Consider the following 6,879-nt stretch of genomic DNA (forward strand, 5'->3'; position numbering starts at 1 on the left):
TTGGAAAGATGACAAAACCCTTAACAACAAAACACATGTAGAGCATCAGGGCATAGCATGCACACATTAATCATGGCAAAAATGACAAAAACCTAAACGAAGTAGCAGATCTGACAATTAACTCAAGTAGCCCTCTTCTAATAGCATTTCGGGCATCAAGATGAACTCAAATGAAAATGATGCAATAGAATTAAATGATGTACTCTCAGAGATGAACATTTTGATATGCTATATGCATGAATCGATGCTACGGATAAAAAGTTACAGGGTCACGAACATGAGCACTTGGACTGAGAATTTCGGGACTTAGAGAAAAAAAACGACCTAGGGTTTCACTGTTCACCCCGATCCAGATCTGGATCGCACGGAGCACGAGGTTCGTCGGTCGGAGGAATCGCCGGAGGGGACGCGGGGCGGCGCCGGGGAGGTCGGAGGAGGCCGGGGCCGACCGGATCCGGCCGCCGGAGTTGGGTCGTCGGTGGTGGCCGGGGTCGGGCGCGGCACCGGGGGGGCTGGCGCGCGTCGGGCGGCGGGAGGACTCGCCGGAGCTGCTCTCTAGTGGTGGCGCCGGCGTCGGTGGAGGAAGGCGGCGGCGGGCGGCGCGGAGGAGGAGGACGCGGGCGCACGGGCAGGCGGCTCTGGCCCGGGCGGCTCGCGGGGAGGGCCGGCCTCGGGCCCGGCGGGCTTCGGCGGCGATGTGGGGCGGGGAGCCACGTGGCAGGCGGCGATAGGGCGTGGGCGGCGGTGGCGGTTTTGTCCGGCCGGACGGACAATGTCCGGTGAGGCGCGGGGTGAATTTAGGGTTTCGAAGGTAGGAGGAGATCCGAAAATCGGGGGGGGGGGTGTTTAAATAGGCATAGAGGGAGCTAGGAGAGTCCAAATGAGGTGCGGTTTTCGGCCACGCGATCGTGATCAAACGCTCTAGATGATGGAGCAGAGTTAGGTGGGTTTTGGGCCAAATTGAAGGGATGTTGGGCTGCAACACACACGAGGCCTTTCCGGTCCCTCGGTTAGCCGTTGGAGTATCAATCGAAGTCCAAATGATACGAAACTTGAAAGGCGGTCTACCGGTAGTAAACCAAGGCCGCTTGGAAAGTCTCGGTCCAATCCTGAAATGTTTAATCCCCACACATGAAAGAAAGCTAGAAATGACCACCGGAGGAGAACGAAGCGCCGGAATGCAAAACGGACAACGGGAAAAATGCTCGAATGCATGAGATGAACACGTATGCAAATGCAATGCACATGATGACATGATATGAGATGCATGACAACGACAACAACACACGGAGACAAAACCCAAACCCGAGAAAATAAATATAACTTAACGCCGGAAACGGCAAGAGTTGGAGTACAAATTGGGAAAGTTACATCCGGGGTGTTACAACACTCCACCACTACGAAAGGATCTCGTCCCGAGATCTAGGACTGAACGAATGCCGGGTACTCAGAACGGAGGTGATCCTCGCGTTCCCAGGTAGCTTCACGGTCGGAATGGTGTGACCACTTGACTTTGAGAAATTTGATTGACTTGTTGCGAGTCTTGCGTCCAGTCTCTTCAAGAATAGCAACTGGGTGCTCACGATAAGAGAGATATTCTTGGAGCTCAATGTCCTCGAAGTTGATGGTGCGGTCAGGAGTCTTGAAGCACTTTCGAAGCTGAGAGACATGGAACACGTCATGAAAATTTGCAAAGTTTGAAGGAAGCTCGAGTTGATAGGCGAGGTCGCCTCTCTTGCTGACAATCTTGAAAGATCCCACGTATCTGGAGGCAAGCTTCCCTTTGATACCGAAGCGACGAGTACCTTTCATAGGAGAGACACAGAGGTAAACATGATCTCCGATCTCGAAAGCCAAATCACGGTGCTTACTATCATAGTAGCTCTTCTGACGGGATTGGGCTGCTTTGAGGTTATCACGAATGACTTTGCACATTTCTTCTGCCTCTGTGATTAAGTCATTACCCAAAAGCTGACGTTCACCGGTTTCAGACTAGTTGAGAGGGGTACGACACTTCCTGCCATACAGAATTTCAAATGGGGCCTTGCCCGAACTTGCTTGAAAACTGTTGTTGTAGGAGAATTCAGCATAAGGAAGACAATCCTCCCACTTCATGCCAAAGGAGATCACACAAGCCCTGAGCATATCTTCAAGAATCTGGTTGACACGCTCGACTTGACCGCTAGTTTGAGGATGGAAAGCTGTGCTGAAGCGGATGTTGGTGCCCATGGCCTTCTGAAAAGAATGCCAAAACTTCGAGGTAAAGATGCTGCCACGGTCTGAAGAGATCACTTGTGGAATACCATGCAGAGAGACAATACGAGAGGTATAGAGTTCCGCCAATTGAGCTGCAGTGATCGACTCTTTGATAGGCAGAAAGTGAGCCACTTTGGTGAGTTTATCGATGACAACGAATATAGCATCATTGCCACGCTTGGACTTTGGAAACCCAGTCACGAAGTTGTGGTCAAACTTCCATTCTGGAATGGCAAGAGGTTGGAGGAGACCTGCTGGCCTTTGGTGTTCTGCCTTCACTCTTCTGCAGACCTCACATTCATTCACGAATTGAGCGATCTCGCGCTTCATTCGAGTCCACCAATAAGCCTGTTTGAGGTCCTGATACATCTTCGTGCTCCCAGGGTGGATGGAGAGGAGAGAATTGTGAGCCTCGTTCATGATCACTTTACGGAGGTCACCTTTGGGCACAACAATACAATCCTCGAAGAAGAGAGTGTCCTTGTCATCAAGGCGGTAGCACTTGTACTTGGACTGACTCTTGGCAATCCCAATCTTCACCTTTTTCACCATAGTATCAAGAAGCTGGGCTTGGCGAATCTGGTCTTCTAAGGTAGGAGAGACTTGAAGGTTGGCGAGGAAACCTTGAGGAACAACTTGTAGATTAAGTTTGCGGAAAGCTTCACAAAGCTTGGGTTGATAAGGCTTAAGAATCAGACTGTTGCAGTAAGCCTTTCTGCTCAATGCGTCAGCAATCACATTGGCCTTGCCTGGAGTATACTCGATACTCGAATTATACTCTTGAATCATTTCGACCCATCGAGTTTGTCCGAGGTTGAGATTAGGCTGAGTGAAGATGTACTTGAGACTCTTGTGATCAGTGAAAATGTCCACTTTTCTTCCCAATAGAAGATGTCTCCAAGTCAAAAGAGCATGCACAACTGCCGCCAACTCGAGATCATGAGTGGGGTAGTTCTTCTCATTCGGCTTCAACGGGCGAGAGGTACAAGCAACAACTTTCTTCTCTTGCATCAATACTGCGCCAAGACCTTGGAAAGAGGCATCACAAAAGACCTCGTACGGTTTGGATTTATCAGGCGGAGTTAGAACTGGAGTAGTGATCAATTTCTCTTTCAATGTGTTGAAAGCAATATCACACTCCGGAGACCAAACGTACTTGACGTGCTTCTGGAGAAGATTAGAGAGAGGCTTCGCGATCTTGGAAAAGTTTTCAACGAATCTTCGGCAATAGCTTGCGAGACCGAGGAAGCTACGGAGTTGCTTCACGTTCTGAGGAGGTTCCCAATTCACAATTGCAGACACCTTCTCAGGATTCACGGCAATGCCCTTGGCAGAGATGATATGACCAAGATAAAGAACCTCATCAAGCCAAAATTCAAACTTGGAGAACTTGGCGTAGAACTTGTGTTCCCTGAGCTTATCGAGAACCAAACAAATGCTTGGCATGATCTTCCTTGTTCTTGGAGAAAACCAGAATGTTGTCGAGATAGACCAAAACGAAGTCATTGGTGTAGGCGTTGAAGATGAAGTTCATCATGCGAGAGAAAGTCGGAGGAGCGTTGACGAGACCGAAAGACATGACAGTGTATTCATATGAACCAAAGCTTGTCCTGAAAGCCGTCTTGGGAATATCTTGCTCACGGATTCGAATCTGATGATAACCCATACGGAGATCAAGCTTGGAGAATACTTGGGCACCTTTGAGTTGTTCAAACAGCTCATTGATGTTGGGAAGTGGGTATTTGTTCTTGATGGTCTTCTTGTTCACTGGACGGTAATCAACACAAAGTCGGTCCGTTCCATCCTTCTTCTTCACAAAAAGAACACCACAACCCCACAGAGAAGAACTAGGCCGGATGAGACCCATTTTCTCTTGAATATCGAGTTGCTTCTTCAGCTCCTTCAACTCTTCAGGTCCGAGCTTGTAAGGACGTTTGCACACAGGTTCCGTGCCAGGCTCAAGATCAATAACGAATTCAACTGGCCGGTGCGGAGGCATTCCTGGAAGCTCTTCTAGAAAGACGTCTTGATATTCGCAAACGACTGGAATTTGAGAGATGGCATCCAATTCACCCTTCTCATTGAGAGAAAACAGACGAATGGTATCATCACGAGCGGCAAAGACAATTACATCCTCAGACGAATGAGTCAATTGAATCTGCCTGGCTGCACAATCAAGCTGAGCCTTGTGCTTAGTAAGCCAATCCATTCCGAGAATAAGATCAATGTCTGAGTTACCAAGCACCATAGGAGAAGAAAGAAACTTGTAATCGCCCAACATGATAGTAACATCCGGAGCCATCATTTTGGTGTTCATGAACAAACCCGGAGAAGAAACCGCTATCGGCTTAGGCAAATCAATAGTATGCACATCATGCATGGATGCAAAAGGCTTCGATAAAAATGATAAAGATGCACCAGTGTCAAAAAGAACTCTTGCGGGAATGTCATTAACAGGAAGGTTACCCATGATCACATCTGGTGATTCCTCTGCCTGAGCTGCATTCAGCAAGTTGACCTTGGCGGACTTGGGGTTATGCTTGACCACAGCTGTACTTGCCGATCTGACAGGAGGAGGAGGAAGACGCCTCTGGTTGAAACACTTGTTGGCATAGTGACCCTTCTGTTGGCACTTGTTGCACGTGACCTCTGAAAGCGGACGGTGATACGGAGCACTCGATCTTGGAGCTTGAGACGAAGTCTTGTTCTGAAAGCCAGGGTTGGGTGGGTGGGAAGAACCACTGCCACCTTTGCTCTTCTGCTGATACGGCTGACGAAACGGAGGAGGAGGAAGCCAATACTTCTGCTGCTTGGCCACTTGAGTAGAGGAAGAAGGAGTAACATCTCTGACTCGCTTCTTGGAAGCATCACACCTCAACTGAGCAGCCTCTTGCTTCAGTGCCATGTTGTAGAACTCATCGTATCTCAAGGGCTCAAAGAGGACAAGAGCGAGCTGAATATCTTCTCTGAGACCACCCTTGAACTCATATATCATGCTCTTCTCATCAGGGACATCCTGCTTGACAAAGCGGGCGAGCTTCTGAAACAACTTGTTTTAGTCATAGACAGACAAAGAGCCTTGCTTCAGATTGCGGAATTCCTCACGCTTGCTTTCAACCACGCTTTGAGGAATATGATGAGCTTGGAAATCTCGACGGAAATCATCCCAAGTGATAACACGTCCACCTCTGGAGTCCTTGTATTGCTGGAACCATTCTGCAGCTTGATCTTTGAGTTGGAAGGAAGCGAACTTGACAAAGTCCTCAGGCCTGACGTTACTGCACTCGAAATGCTTGCACAGATCCACAAGCCAATCGTCAGCATCGGTTGCCTCAACACAATTGCTGAAAGTCTTTGGCCCATTAGCAAGGAACTGGTTGAGTGTAGCAAAGTGATTCTGATTGCTGCCTTGATTCCCTTGGTTGCGCTCTTGAAGAATTTGCATGATCAACTGTGTGTTTGCATTGGTTGCGGCCATCACAGCTTGCCATGCCTCCGGAGGAGGGGGAGGTGGTGGCGGATCAGGATTCGGAGTCGTGCGCATTGGAGGAGCCATCCTGAAGAGGTTGACCACCATTAGCACATTGACAGACAATATTGAAGCTGAATCCAACGGAATGAAAATTGCAACATATAGTCTTCACATCCGAACAAAATGAACGAATGCATTCCTCTTGAAATGGTCACATATCCATAAATTGAGAAACCACGTAGAATTAAGGTAGAGAAATAAATCAACAAGGTACGGATCCAGAACGAATAATCGGTAAGAAATCCCAATCTCAAACCAATATCCGTGGAAGAAGAACTAGAGCTACAAGAATTCCCACCTATGAAACTCCCGAACCTTTCCGGTTATGCAATCAGGTGTTGGGGATACATGGGAAGCATAATATCTCACCCAAACTAGCAAATTCTACATCCAGCTGTATCCATCCTTCAACACATAACCAAGAAACCTTCGGAAACCATCTACCTCAACCTTCGAAAAACATCCATTATACAAGTTATGGCGATACTCCCGAACTCCCGCCCCAGTACTGGGTGGCGTCGAGGTTATCTCACCAACGAACTGCATAAAAGATATTTTCGATATCGGCGTACTAAACTCAGGTATTCCAGAACTACAACGATAAAATTATGATGACAACACCTCAGAGCTCAACTCCCCGGGACACTTCCACTAAACCCCTAACAGGAGGCACCAAGACAATGTTCTCATCATAAAACCATCGGAACGATTTCAAGATACCCGCGTGATCCTAAATTTTTTTTAGTGAAATTTGAGGAGAGAAGAGTCAAAACTCTACGTCAGGATGCCTTACCAGAGCGATGAGGAGACTGGGAAGTAAAAAGAATTCCTAAGCTCTCCGATATATAATTCCTAAATGACTCAAAACATTTTTCTAGACACAACTCGGCCGCTAAAAACGATCAAGCAATGGGGCTCCTAAGGTCGGGGAAGGCTCTGATTACCAACTTGTAACACCCTCGATGCGACTATAGCTCCCATGTGTCGAGGCATGACTTAGAGACATAATCGCATTGAAGGCATATGTTGCAAGTTAGGCAATCTTCACAACATCCCATGTAATATAAATAATAAAGGGGAGATAACATAGT

Source organism: Triticum aestivum, chromosome 1A, assembly GCF_018294505.1.
Source record: "Triticum aestivum cultivar Chinese Spring chromosome 1A, IWGSC CS RefSeq v2.1, whole genome shotgun sequence".
Taxonomy (NCBI): domain Eukaryota; kingdom Viridiplantae; phylum Streptophyta; class Magnoliopsida; order Poales; family Poaceae; genus Triticum; species Triticum aestivum.